The sequence below is a fragment of the Hirundo rustica genome, chromosome 17, assembly GCF_015227805.2.
Source record: "Hirundo rustica isolate bHirRus1 chromosome 17, bHirRus1.pri.v3, whole genome shotgun sequence".
In the NCBI taxonomy this organism is placed as follows: Eukaryota; Metazoa; Chordata; class Aves; order Passeriformes; family Hirundinidae; genus Hirundo; species Hirundo rustica.
The window spans coordinates 8,030,528-8,044,016 of NC_053466.1; positions in this window are offsets into that span (position 1 = coordinate 8,030,528).

Below are 13,489 nucleotides of genomic sequence, written 5' to 3' on the forward strand. Positions count from 1 at the left end.
TGCAGCTGCAGAAGAGGCAGCTCCAGGTTTATGGCTGCAGGGAAATCCACATCTTTGCTGTCTGCACCTATGCTGCTAGAGGGAGGGCAGGTATCAGTCTCCTTTACTTGCACTTTGTTCAGTCCACTGATCTGACAGCCCAAAAGGTCTTAACTGCTTATTTTTATATAGATTTCATATAAATTACAGACATCAGTTTCTACAGTCCAAAACTGACAAGTCATCATTTTTAAAAATAAATATTTCATTTGCAGCTTTGCATATCTATAGCAGATAAAAGCTGTGAAGAGAAAGAGGTTTCCTAAAGGAAGTGGTGTCACCATATTTTGAGAAAAAGAGCCAAGCTGTTGGAATCTGTGTTGCATTATGGGATAATGCAATACCTCTGAGCATTTCCTGTTTATCATGAGAGATATAGTTTTTACCACATCATAAAACTTGCAAGCTTTTGTTAATAAACACTCCTAGAGAAAAAATAATATCCAAATATACAACTGCTGTGGCATCTGTCACTATAAACAAAAGAAGGTTTTCATTACATATATTGGAGGACAATTTGTGTGAAAGCAGCAGATTTTGAGGGCCCCATCCAGCTCCTGCTGGAGGTCATGTTGCATCTCTCATTAGGTCATTGCACCCCAGCACATGATTCTTCTTATATGTAAACAGCAAGATGTTTGAATGAGCAAGTGTAATTTTTACTATCATCATTCATCATTTTTTTAAACAATGTGAGGATACAGAGAACAAACATCTGCAGAATTGCAGCAGAGAGTCTTGTATGAAAATGGCAAAAGAAAGATTTGCTTTTAACAACAATAATCTGCCAGTGCTGAGGTACCTAATCAAATACACGAATTGTGCAGATGTTCAGAGTGGTGCTGTCTCACTGTGTGGCCTTTCTCACTTAACAGCTTTGTTGCCTCAATTAATTCTTCTGGATAAATTAACGTAGCTGGGAAAGGGAGAGCTGGGGAGCAGAAGGGTGCAGATTTTTCAACACCAGCAACCTTGATGGCACAATTTGCACCCCCAGCAGATAAAATCTTTGGCAAGGAAATGCAAATTATTGTGACTGATTCAGGATGTTCTTGTGATCTGGCTGGGACTTGGTCTGCAGCTGGCAGACACACGGGGTGGGGGGCTGGGGAGGGAATTCAAGGTTTCTGCCAGTTCCATGGGGAATAAGCATTTTGATAGGTAACTACAACAATAACGCTGTACAGTCAGACACAAGACAGGCTGGTGCCTCATACAGCTTCACCACTGTTAAGTTCACTCTTAAGTTCAAAGCAAACTAAGCAAGGCTTATCTGTTTGCTCAAGAGGGGAACATCTGAACTGCAATTTCATGTGGTAAAATCCTGCTGCATGGAAATGCAAGATGGGCAATGACTGTGTGCAAGTCTTACTTCTTTAAATGGCTATAGCATTTTAAAACTCTGCCACACAGACTGTTATCAGTTAGACAAGAGGAAAAATTGAACCTCAAAAAGATGTTCCCTCCAGCTCCCAGCACTAGATGTAGCAAAATTGAATTAATAATTAAGACACTTGTACCTTTTTGGATTTTGAAAGTTTTAACAATAAGAGAATTATCTGGCTCACATTATCTTTGTTTTACCTGACATGTGGTGGTTATTTTTGCAGATACACAGAGCCTCGTGATAAGAGATGCCTTTTGTAAGTGCAATACATCCACTGTAATCAGGCACTACATTTATCTTACTGCATAACCAAGTCTCTGGGTTTTGTACAAGTGACACAAAATTGTTGTGAGGCTATATCAGTGTCCTGAATCTCAACCAACTTTTTAATATGATGTCTCATTTCCAGCTGACATTAACAGCCTACCTGAATCCCTGGCCTGGAAATCCTGAGAGAAAGACAATAAAGGCTGCTTAAAACAAAACAAAACACCACACAAGAAAGAACATAATTCTTTTACAAAAATATGACAAAATATCTGTAGTACGATGCTCTGCATCCAACTTTCCATGTAGCATTAGTGGTGGCAGGATAAGGTTAAGTGATCACGCTCTGCCAAGCGGCACGTGTGGGGGAGCAGACAGCAGATGTGCAGCCACTTAGCCCAGGCCTTGTGCACCAGACCGTGCTATGGAAATGCACGTGGATATTTAATTGCTATTCAACTACAAGTTGCTTGGATTTATGAGTCTGGGAAGTGCAGATGCTGCAGTGAGGAATGAGTGTTTATTAGCACAGTAGCTGTGCTGGCCTTTCCCGCAGAGAGGCAAAGTGCCCCCGTCTAGAGAAAATGGATTAAAAGGGGGCAGTGCACCACTCTCATGTCCCATTTACCTTCGTGAAGTGCAGCTGGAAAAATGCCAATATATGGATACATTTCCATCATGAACTCTTAAACAGATTTTACTGCTGCTTATCACAGGTAATAAAAATGCAGCAGCTGTCCTCTTATCAAAACCCAATTTAGAGAAATGTATGGCTAAATAAGGGGCATAAGCACCTTCAGGGGTAGCTACATGGATAGATGAGAATAAACCCTTTAAGAGCTAGGTTAGGAAGATGGAACCATTGCCCTATACTCAAGCATTTTCCAGTGCTCGTGGCAGTAACCTTCTGTGGTTACTCTGCACGTGTCCCCTTTCCTTCTTGGTTCCTCTTGTGCTACACTCTTCCCCATGCCAGCATCCTGCTGGGCTGCTGCAGTCCCGTTCAGCCCTGCTGCTGGGTGACCTCCCTTCACCTCTCCAATCAGCCTCCATGCTCAGATGTGTTCATCCTGTGCCCTTTTGAGGGAAGCCCCACCTAGGAGGTAAAGCATCAACCAGGATCAGGCACCCCCCAAAACACCCCAAATGTGCAGAAAAATTCTGATGTTTGTACTTCTCCCGCTCACTGCAGTCTCCATTCTCACAGTGTCCATTTCTTCTCCTTTCCTGTGCTGGTATATTTTCCACTGAATTCATTTTCTTGCAGTTTACTGAGCTGCATGAGCTCATTAAAGAGTCAGACAAGCACCAGACCCGTACAAAGAAAGCAGCAGGACTGGAAGCAGAAGCATCATTTTGATACCAGCAGTCCTTTAGATTTGGCTCAGCTGCCGGCAGATATCCCTCCCTAAGACTAGTTTCAGCTGTAAAACCAGGAGGTTTGACTGCACTGCTGAGAAGCCTTCAGACATTTCTCTTGCCTTTGCCATCCTTTGCTGCATTTTCCTCTGTTCTTGAAAAATGCAGGAAAAAGCAATCATGAGAGCAGTTTTGTAATGACTTCCTTAACCACCTTCTTTCTGCTCGTCCTCTGCCTCTCCTGTTTCTGCCATTTACGCTTCCCAAAGTCTCCCTGCTGTAATTCCCTGTGCTCCTGGTGACATTGTCCTACCCTCTCATGAGCAACCTGGATCAGGAGGGCCTTTCCTCTAGAAATGCCCTCCTGATCCAGGATCTTTTCCCTTGCAAACAGCACACACAAGACAGACAAATCCAGTCCTCCTTTCTCAGGACAAGTGTTCAAAAAAAAGAAGTATTACACAATGCCCAAGACATCCACATTACTCACCAAAACAATCCTGGGGATCCTATTTGTGCCTCTCCTTCCTCTCCAGTGGTACCAGTGCCCTGAAGGCAGGACCCAGCAGCAGGATTGTGGCTGTATAAACCCAAAGCCTGCAATGGAGGGCACTGCTTTGTGCAATGATCAGCAGCCCTACTGTGAAGGACACAAGTGTCTTGCTGTGTTTGTTTTGTGATGTGTTCTGCTAATTTATACTGTTGGATTAATAAAAATAACAAGATAGAAGCCTTCCAAATGGAATCCATTGCTAACTGTCCTTCAGAGCTCTATTCTTGTTCCACACACATTAGGAAGTGTGCATTATCTGGTAAATCAAGACATTCGAAACAAATAAATGCCTTTATATTGTAAGGGGAAAAATGCGCCTTTCTAGAAATACTGTAGAAACAGTCACATCCTCTATTTCTGCCGTTTATAAAAGGCAGGCTGTGTCTTATTATCATCAAGGAAGAAGTAAACAAATGTAATTTAATCAGTTCTGTCTTTCGTTGATTTGCATCAGCAAGAATAAAAGACAAAGGCAGAATGGAAAACAGCAGCTTTGTGCTAAAAGTTTCAATGCACAAAATACTTCTTTCTCCAGCTGTCAAACATTAAAAAACGCTCTGCATACCAGTAATAATAAAAGTGTCAAACAATTGACCACAATGGAAATCACAATGCTTCATTAAAAGCTCTAAAGCAGAGTAGAAAAGCTTCCAGACATTTGCTAAACAGAACTAAATGCTCAGATACTTTCGAAAAGTGTCAGAAGATGCTTTCATCTAGTCTAGTCATGCAGATAAATATCTCCTTGCTTATTCCAGCCCAGTGTTTGAGCTCCTGCTGTCTCAGCAGTAACAGCTGCATGTGCCACTTGCTGTCCTGAGGCCAAGGCAGCTCTAGTGCACCACAAGAGGTTAATGTCCTCTCCAGTGATGAGGCCCCACTGCATGTGGCATTGCAGGGACTTAATCAGTAATTTCGTATTTACATACGTAATTATCTATTATTTGAGAAGCTAACCTATTTGTTCAGCTGACAGGCGATGCTGTGATAAGGAATTTCAGCAGACAGGATATTTATAGATCCTTTATCTCTATGTACAATCAGAGCTAAAACATCAAACAATACCCCGAATGAAGGGTTGTTCCAGTTCAACTTTCCCCCATTGTTGCTTTTCTTTTTTTTTTTTTCTCCCTCTGTCTGGTTAGTGCCTAAAACTTGGCAGTGAGAGAAAAAAGGGAATGTGACTCACACTGACAACTTCATTTGCTGTAAGAGACCTCAGTAATTGCTCTAACCCACTTACAGGAAAGCTACCCCTCCTCTTTCTCTCCTTCTCCACCCTTGGACAGACAGAGGCCACGCTTGTAACAGGAGCAGCGGGCTGCTCCCAGAGGTCAGGCTATCACTTCTGGAGTAACCCGGCCTTCCTTTTCACTTTTCTTCTTTTGCACTTCAAGTTAACCCCTCACAAGAATTTAGAGCAACTTCAGCTTAAGGGGCATCTTCCCACCACAGCTTTTTCATGAACCTGATAATAAGCAGGGTTTGCAAAGGGCTCAGGGCTCAAACGCAGCAGGGGTGAGGTGGCTGCTCCCACAACACGCAGGGCTTGGCAGCCAGCAGGGCAGCTCCAGGATAAAGCTGCTGAGGAGTCAAACAATTGTTGCCTTTTCCTTTCCTTGGGGGATGGGGGCAGGGAATGGTAAATAGAAACAGGAGAAGAATCAGCACAGTGCCATGCAGCACGCTACCAAAATATATTTTCATTTTTACTTACATAATCAACATGAGAGCAGCATTCATAGTGAGGTGGCAGAACAGATGGCAAAGACTTAGTTTTCAGCAAGATGTTAATTAACAACAACTTGGGTTTCTGTGAGAGAAGGGGCTTAGTTCTGCTCTAGCAGGGTTGAGATGGGTGCTTACTATATAAAACAAAACTCAGTTTCCCCACACAGAACTGTGATTCTCCCCCCCATTACATCCCTGTTACTTTTCCAGGATACTCTAAAATACAGCAACATCCCAAATGCAAAGCCTTATAAAAAACCATCACAGGTTTGGGTCCTACCAGTAGCTTGGGATTCTTCTTGCAAATACTTTTGAATGCTCTGTGGACATATAAACACAAAGAGGAAAGGCAAGAAGAGTCATGACTAAGAGAGTTGTGTACAACTTACACTGCAGGTGAGGCTTGTGTTATGTGCAGCAGCTTTCACAGACATATGATTGAAACTAAAGTAAAGCTTCTTAAGTGCTCTGCATGAAGTTCTCTCTCCTCTTTCCTCTGTTCCACACACTTGGACTTCACATCTTCAGCACACTGATGCAGCTGAGTTGGAAATAGCTGTCCCAAGGGGGACTGAAGCAGAAAGTAGCTATGAAAGGTATTTATTCAAACCACAGGCAGAGAATACATCACCTAGACACAATGCATAGGGAAATGGCACATGAAGCTGTAAAATCTGACCTCTATTTTTCATCTGATAAGCTGTCTGGACATCCAGTCACACTGAACAGCCCACAAATATCCAGCTCTTCCCTCCCTGGGCTGCCAGGTGATGGGAGAATGCTTTTTCCTGCTTTGCATTCAGCATCAGTGGCTCTCCAGAGTCACACGCCCAGGTCCTGCAGAGGCCTGTGGGCCACATTCCTCCGGGGATTACATCCATCCCAGCAGGAGAGAGGGAAGAGACACAGGCCAAAAGGGATGGGGCAAGCAGCGGGGAGGGAGGAGTTTAGGGGAGCAGGGAACGAGTGAGCAAGAGAGAACATCCAAATGAAGCCAGGCAGCAGCTGGAGGGCAGTACTACAGGAAAAGGAGAGGGAGAGGCAAGGCAGTCATCCACTCCATTATGTAAAATAGGGCAATAGGGCATCTAGATTGATCTGCTGTGGAGCTAGGAAATGAACCCATTATTCCCACATCTTAGCACTCATCCCTGTGCTGCCAGCAAATCTCTAACACCTGACAAGAAACATCTCTGCCCATTCTAGTGGCATGCACTTCTAGAAAGGATGCATTGCCATTACTCCCACTTTTTTTGTGCAGGCAGTAGTTGGCTGTGGGTCTGTGCTGCAAGCTGCAAATCATGCCCTACTCATTACCCAGAGGGATTGAACAATATTTTTACAGATGATTCTTTGTTTTCTTCAATGTGTGTGTTAAAAACATAGTTGGAATGACTGAAAAACTGCATTACAAGAATACTGCAGTTATCAAGTCTAACTGAAAATGAGGATGTTCTTGAACTAAGAGTGTCTGTTCCACCTTTCAGCAGCTACTTTAATTCAAATTTTCGGGTAGGCTCCTGTGCCTATTGCTCTTAACCACAAGAAAATACATCCTGACATCGCTATACTGAGCACAACCAACCTGCAGAATTGTACAAGAATTTGGCCTCCACCAGTTCATGTTGTGTTAAACCAGAAATGGGCCACAGAGAATATCTTGCATGCATCAGATGGCAGAGATTCTTTGCAGGGTGATTTTCATGAGAAGTGCCAGATATCACTGAAACTGTGCTTAGGAGGTGCAAAATAAGAGAAAGAACACCAAAATTGTATTCTGCTTAGCCTGTCCTCCTTTTGCAGGGGGTTAAGAGGGAGATGTGAGAATCAGCAGAACTACTTCTGTACTTATGGCTGCCTTTTTGGGAGGAGAGAAGAGTGATGAAAATTCTTTGCAGATATTATCTTAAAAAAATATTATCAGCATAACAAGAAGTTAACTCTTCAAGCAAAACCAAAAAGAGAAGCGACCAACAGATGCACAGACAAACACTGACTTCAGTGGAGCTGCAAGGCTGAATTTGGCTCCAATTCTGTGAAGTACTTTCAAAGCAGGAGCATACTGCATACAAATGAGCATTAAATAATTTGCATCATTAAGAGAGCTCTGAGCAGCTCATCTGGACTTTGAAAAAAGCTAAAGCAAATGTAGGTTGTTTGAGTACCATTAGAGACAGTCATTAACGAGCACTAAGGCATCTACAGTATTGACACAGTGACCCATCCTCCTTCCCAGGTTATTTTCTTTATTGATTTGTGGAATTTCTTACACATGAGCTTTAGAGCGTGACAGAGCTCAGCAAGTCATGTAGGAACACCCTTTAAAGCACTATACAATTACATCTTTTGTATAGGGCATCTTTTAATTTTGGATTTAGAGAAGCTTGGCCCTGTCTGTTTGGTGTCAATACCACAGACAATTTTAACAATGTATAGCAAAGAGACAAATACAAATAGGTAAATGGATTTATCCAGGGTGACACAGAAAGAGCTGTGTAACAGAAACAGCCCAAAGGCTCTGGATGTCCAATTTCCAGGTTGAAGCATTTCACTCAGTCAGCTCTAAGCAGAGCTGCTGTAGCACTGGGATAAACTGTGGCCTCACACCGTACCTCAGATGCTGGGAAACACGTGGGACAGTGCAGAGAGAGTGCAGAAGAGATCAGGTGAAGAACACAGGTTGTGCAAAGAACCAAATGTAAAGTGTAGTTGAAGGTACTCAGGTGCCAGAGCTGCAAGAGTTGAGAAGTGATGGAATACTGAGAGCTAAATCTGTGCAGCAAAGTGCAAAGGGGGAGGCAGGGGCAGGCACCAGCCTACAGGCAGTCGAAGGGGAGCTGGAAGGAATCTTTAATGAAGGCAGAAATCGTTCTGGGTGACTCAGAATATTGGTATTCACAAAGAGAATTGAGAACAGGCAAAAATAAATAAAGCTGAAAGCAAAACCCAAAGGCCAAATCCTTCTCAATAGCCAGAACGCTGATATAATCTGAGCAACCAAACAACAAGTCCTTGTGAAAACCTCTCTCAGGCTACTTCCTGCACACCAGCCTCTCTCCCGGGCTGTGGAGGGCTGCATGCAGCTCCCACTGCCCAGCCCAGGAGCTTTGCAGGCTGCTCTTGTGCTGACACCATTTTTCTGCAAAATGCAGCCCCGGTGGTCCTCCCTGAACACCCCCAGCCCTTGGCTTTCCTGTGACATCTCAACTAGCGCATTGTGTAACCTCACAAACTTCCCTGAGCAGCTCTGTGTGGCTTTCATTAGCTGCCAGCTTTTGTACATGCACACACATCGGTCCCTGACAGACCGAAAGGCGCACTAGTGTTATTTATGAGTGGATTTAATGCTAGCCAGCTTTGAGATCCTGCTGCCATCAGCCAGAAATGTATGCAGGCAGCATTTAACTAAAACCCCAAATTCTACAAGTTTCACAGTGAAGACTGAAAACCTGGTTAGTTTCAGCTTTATTTATTTATTTTTTAATAAAAGTGTGATGACTTTTTTCTTTCCATTTTTTCTTTCTTTAACTTTTCACTGAAGAGTGGTCAAAGAAGTTACAGTTATATATTCTGGAGCTGAGATCAGTAAGACTGAAGATCAGGAAAGACTTCCTGACAGTGAGATCTATTAGTCAATGGAGCAGTCTCCCAAAGGAGGTGATGGGAGCACAAGAAGTGCTTTAGCAGAGCTAAAGCCAGTATTAAGTGCTGGGAGTGATGCAGGCAGCTCCAGAGGATTGCCATGAGACACGGCCCTGGGCGAGGCGGGACGCCTGCCATTAGCCTGCTAATGCACATCCTGGCCTGGCCAGCTGCTAGTGGGAATAGCTCGCTGACTTAAAAGGTCGTTAACAAGAAAATATTAGAAGACAATTTTCTAATGGCAGGGGCAGCCTCTGCAATGTGCCTTCCATTACAAAAGGTGATTATTAGTAGGGGGAATAAACAAACAGTTTTCATTAGGGTCTGTATTAGGGCTTATTCATTAGCTCATCCTTAAACTACCTAAAAGTAAAAATCACTAAATTGTTGAGATCCCCTTCATGTCTAAATTGCCCTGCAGAAAACAGCCCTTCCCAATCTCTTGCTAGCATTACCAAGGAAATAAAAAAAAGTGCAAACCACCAATTATAAAGGCTTAAGACTGGGAACAGAGATCTATAATCTCTTTACCTTAGAAAGCAAACAAAACCAAGACAAATTGAAATGCTACAATTCAGACAAAACCCAGCCTTATAAACTTTTCCATGAGGAAGAACATAATTGGTGTGGGGAGGAAGATTAAACTATTTTCCAAAGGTTTTAGTGTCAGTACAAAATCCAGCACTTGAAATGCTTTCCTTTAAGTTTTCTGGTATCACTGCACTATGCAGCAGGAACATTGTCTCAGTGGTTTAGCTGGTAACTTTCAAGCACCTTGTATTTAGACTTTAAATGCAACCTTAATACTGAGTGCCTGGAATTTGATACTCTCTTTTAGTGTCCTGATCCATCACAACACTAAAAATGGCACAGGCAACCAGTGCTAGATCTATAGTAAGAGAAAGGTCTGTCCATGTATGATTTGATATTTCTGTCATTCTGAGGAGATGGAAATCCTTTGGAGGGGGGGCAGAGAGAGGGAGAGGATTACTGTTTGATTTTAAAAGCAGACTCACCAGCGCAACACCAAACCTGCCTGCACTCTTGAATTTCACCTTCATTTCAATGGCAACGTTTCTGTTCTTCAGAAAGACATGGGGTAGAAAGAGGGAATTGGCAGAGTCATGTCAGCAGCTGATCCATCCTCCCATCTCCACTGCTGTCATGGTAGGGGTTCAACAGGAGCAGGGCTAAAGCAGATGTGTCCCAGGGAGCCTTCTGACAGCCAGCACTGAGGAGGGCACGGTACCTGTAAAGAGCAATGACCTTGGGCCAGTTAAGTCTGTCAGGGAAAACTCTTGACATGCATCCACACTCACCCCATGCTGGTCATTCCAGCTGCTGGAACAGTTGTGTGGAATTAGCTGCATCAACAGAAAACAATTGGGTAAAATATCTGTTGTCAGTGGCCCAACTTGTGTTACCTGTGCTTGTCTGTAACCCAACAATTAGATCCATCGTTAGCAGCTTGGCTTAATTATAACTTAGAACTTCTCCAAGCATGGACTTTGCTCAAGATTTTAAATGACTATAATTAATTGTGCAGAAAGCTTGAAGTGTCTTCTCATCCATTGTTAAAATTATTTTTTCCTTTCCCCGCATTGACACCAGAATGTGGTTTCATAAAGGAACTGGGCTGTCAACTAAAAGATTAAAAAAGAGGCATCTCTTGTAGAAAAACACACAGAGAAACACCTTTTATATCCTATAGAAAGAGGGCTTCAGAATTTTCTAATCTTGATAAGAGATGCAAAAAGGAATACCATTCTAACCTACACTTATTTAGTCCCACTCCTTACAGGAACAATTTATTTCTTGCCTCCCATTTAAAAACCTTTTTGCACCCTCCCCAGATTACTGCTATTATCTGGTATTGGGCAGCTGGGCCCCAGCCTGAACCAACTGCTTGAATCTTAACCAGTAAAAAGCAAACGACACAATTAATGCCAGAAACACGGCAACTCCTTAAAAGACGCGGGGGAGGAAGGACGAGGTTATCATGCAAAGGAACGTTTCCCAGCCGGCTTTCCAGTGCCCAGCAGCAAGATGAGAACAAGGGCAGGAGCCCGGCGGCAGAGCGCTGTTGCGGGCAGGCTGTGGCGGGATGCCCGCCCTGGCCCGGGCTCGCCCATCGCTCCGGCCGAAGGAAGGCGGGAGCCCTCTAGGGGTGGCGCACACAGCCCTGAAGGGACACGGGGCACCTGCCGAGCCCCGAGCCTTCTCCGCGCCGAGCCCCGAGCCTTCTCCGCGCCGAGCCCCTCCTGCCTTCCCCGGCACACGGGCGCCGTCCTGGCACGGCAAGGGCTCAGCAGCTAAAGGTCCACACGGAAAATCAGGCTGGGTACGAGGGAGTTCCTGGAAGTGCTTACTCTACAGCCTGGAATGGGATGTGGGAAGGCTCTTTTCTGTGGTTGGTTCAATCCTATCAGGGAAAACAGAACATCACCTAAGTGCACACTGCAGTTCTGGAGCTAGCCTGGCTCACCACAGCATAGCTGGAATTTTTTTCTTCTAGGCTAGGCAAAAAGGACTTGGGTTTAGTCTTACTATGTGCCTCAAGCATACTGTGAACTCTTGTATAAAATGAGCAGGTTTATCTTTGTCAAGGCTTGTTCAAAATAGCTCTTTCCAAGAGCTACTTCTATTTGAAGGCTAGGTAACAGCTGCAGCATTTAAACATTTAAATATTTTCTCATTCTAATGAGAATTTAAGATCCTTTCCAAACAGCTCAACATAACAACATGAGAATGTGGCAAACCCAAACTTCAAAACATTTTGACTCCAGTTAAAAAAAACCCAAAAACCAAAAAAAAAACCCCACAACCAAACAACACCCAAAACAAAACAAAAGCATCAAAAAGCATCTAACAAGATATTAAGAATTTGCTGTAGTTCAACCAATAACAGATTCTTTTAGAGATCCAAACCAGAAGAGAGCAAGAACAGCTTAACACTTTGAAAAAACCTGCCAAGTTTTTTTTGTTTGTGTTATTTTTGTTGTTGTTGTTTGTTTTTGTTTTTATATAAGAGATATTGACCATAAAAGACCTGCACAGTTACATGAGCAAAACTGCTCTGTTTGGTGAAACAGGTAAATACCCATTATAGTCTCTACACATAATTTACAAACAACTTTCTGCATGACATATTCAAGATTATGCTTGATTTCTTAAAAAAAAAAAGAGACAATAAGATGAAAGCCTGTAATCTACATTGAACAGCAAACTTGGTCTACATGCAGAAAATGTTCTATCTATCCCTCACCAAATGGCAGAGATGTGAAGTCTGTATTACTACGAGATTCCATATTTTTTAAAGTTTTCCCAGTCTCTGAAGAAGCACTTCTGCTCCTGCATTTCCCAGGTGGAGAGGACAGGCATGTCCAGGCTGTTGGCAGAGCCCTGCTTTTGGCTGGGATAGAGTTAATTTTCTTCCTAGTGGCTGGAACAGTGCTGTAGTTTAGATTCAGTGTGAGAATAATGTTGATTACACACTGATGCTGTAGTTGTTGCTAAGCAGTGCTTACTCTAAATCCAGGACATCTCAGTCTCCCGGGCTCTGCCTGGTGCACAAGAAGCTGGGAGGGAGCATGGCCAGAACAGCTGACCCAAACTGGCCAAAGGGCTGTTCCTTTACATTCACTTCCATAGGCTTATTGATTTTCTTGCTCAAAGCCTTCAGCAACAGAGCCTGCAATGACTGGAATCCTGGAGCAGAAGGTTGGCTCTGAGCCTCATGTTGAACACATGGGTGGTGGGGATCTGTTGGATGAGAAGGAAAACAGTCACGAGTATGACAGCACTGCCAAGAATCAGCAATGCCTGGATTTCATCCCCAGTTATTCAAAAGGAAACAGCAAAGCCAATGTTGGGCACCAGCAAGGAGAAACAACAGTGATGTCCAGTCCTGTTCTCAACTGCAGTGGGATGGGTTCAGGCCTAGAGGAAGGCAGTGCCCTTTGTTGGGAAGCACCAAGGATTCCCGTGAGACACTGCAGTGACTTCGTTCAGCTCTGTGCTGTTCTTGGCAAAGATCAGCTGTAGTTGCCTTTGGACTGTGGAGTTACCTGGCTGATGGATTCCCACAGCTGCTTTACAAAACCACGGAAGAACAGTAGCAGTTAGCTGCTGCTTGAGCTCCCTGGTGAGCCCAGTGAATCACAGGCTGCTGCTAAACCTAGTCAAGCAAATCCCCAGCCTACACTTTTCTGGGAATTTGCTGCTTTTTTAGAGATCATTACAAGTGAAATTTCACCCCTGCAATTCTTACTGTTAAAAGAATAAAATAAAAACAAACCAAAAAAAGACGTTTAGAACCATGAAATGGTAGATATTTTTAAGAGACTTGAGGTTTGATTTGAAGTAGGTTCGAGCATGGCCACAACATCTTGACCAGAATACACCTGATTATTCATTATGGTTATACTTAATTCTTGTATTTCAAGAAATACTTTATCTGTTTCCCTGTGATGCAGCATTCTGGGTTGTTGTATACTTTTATTCTCTTCTCT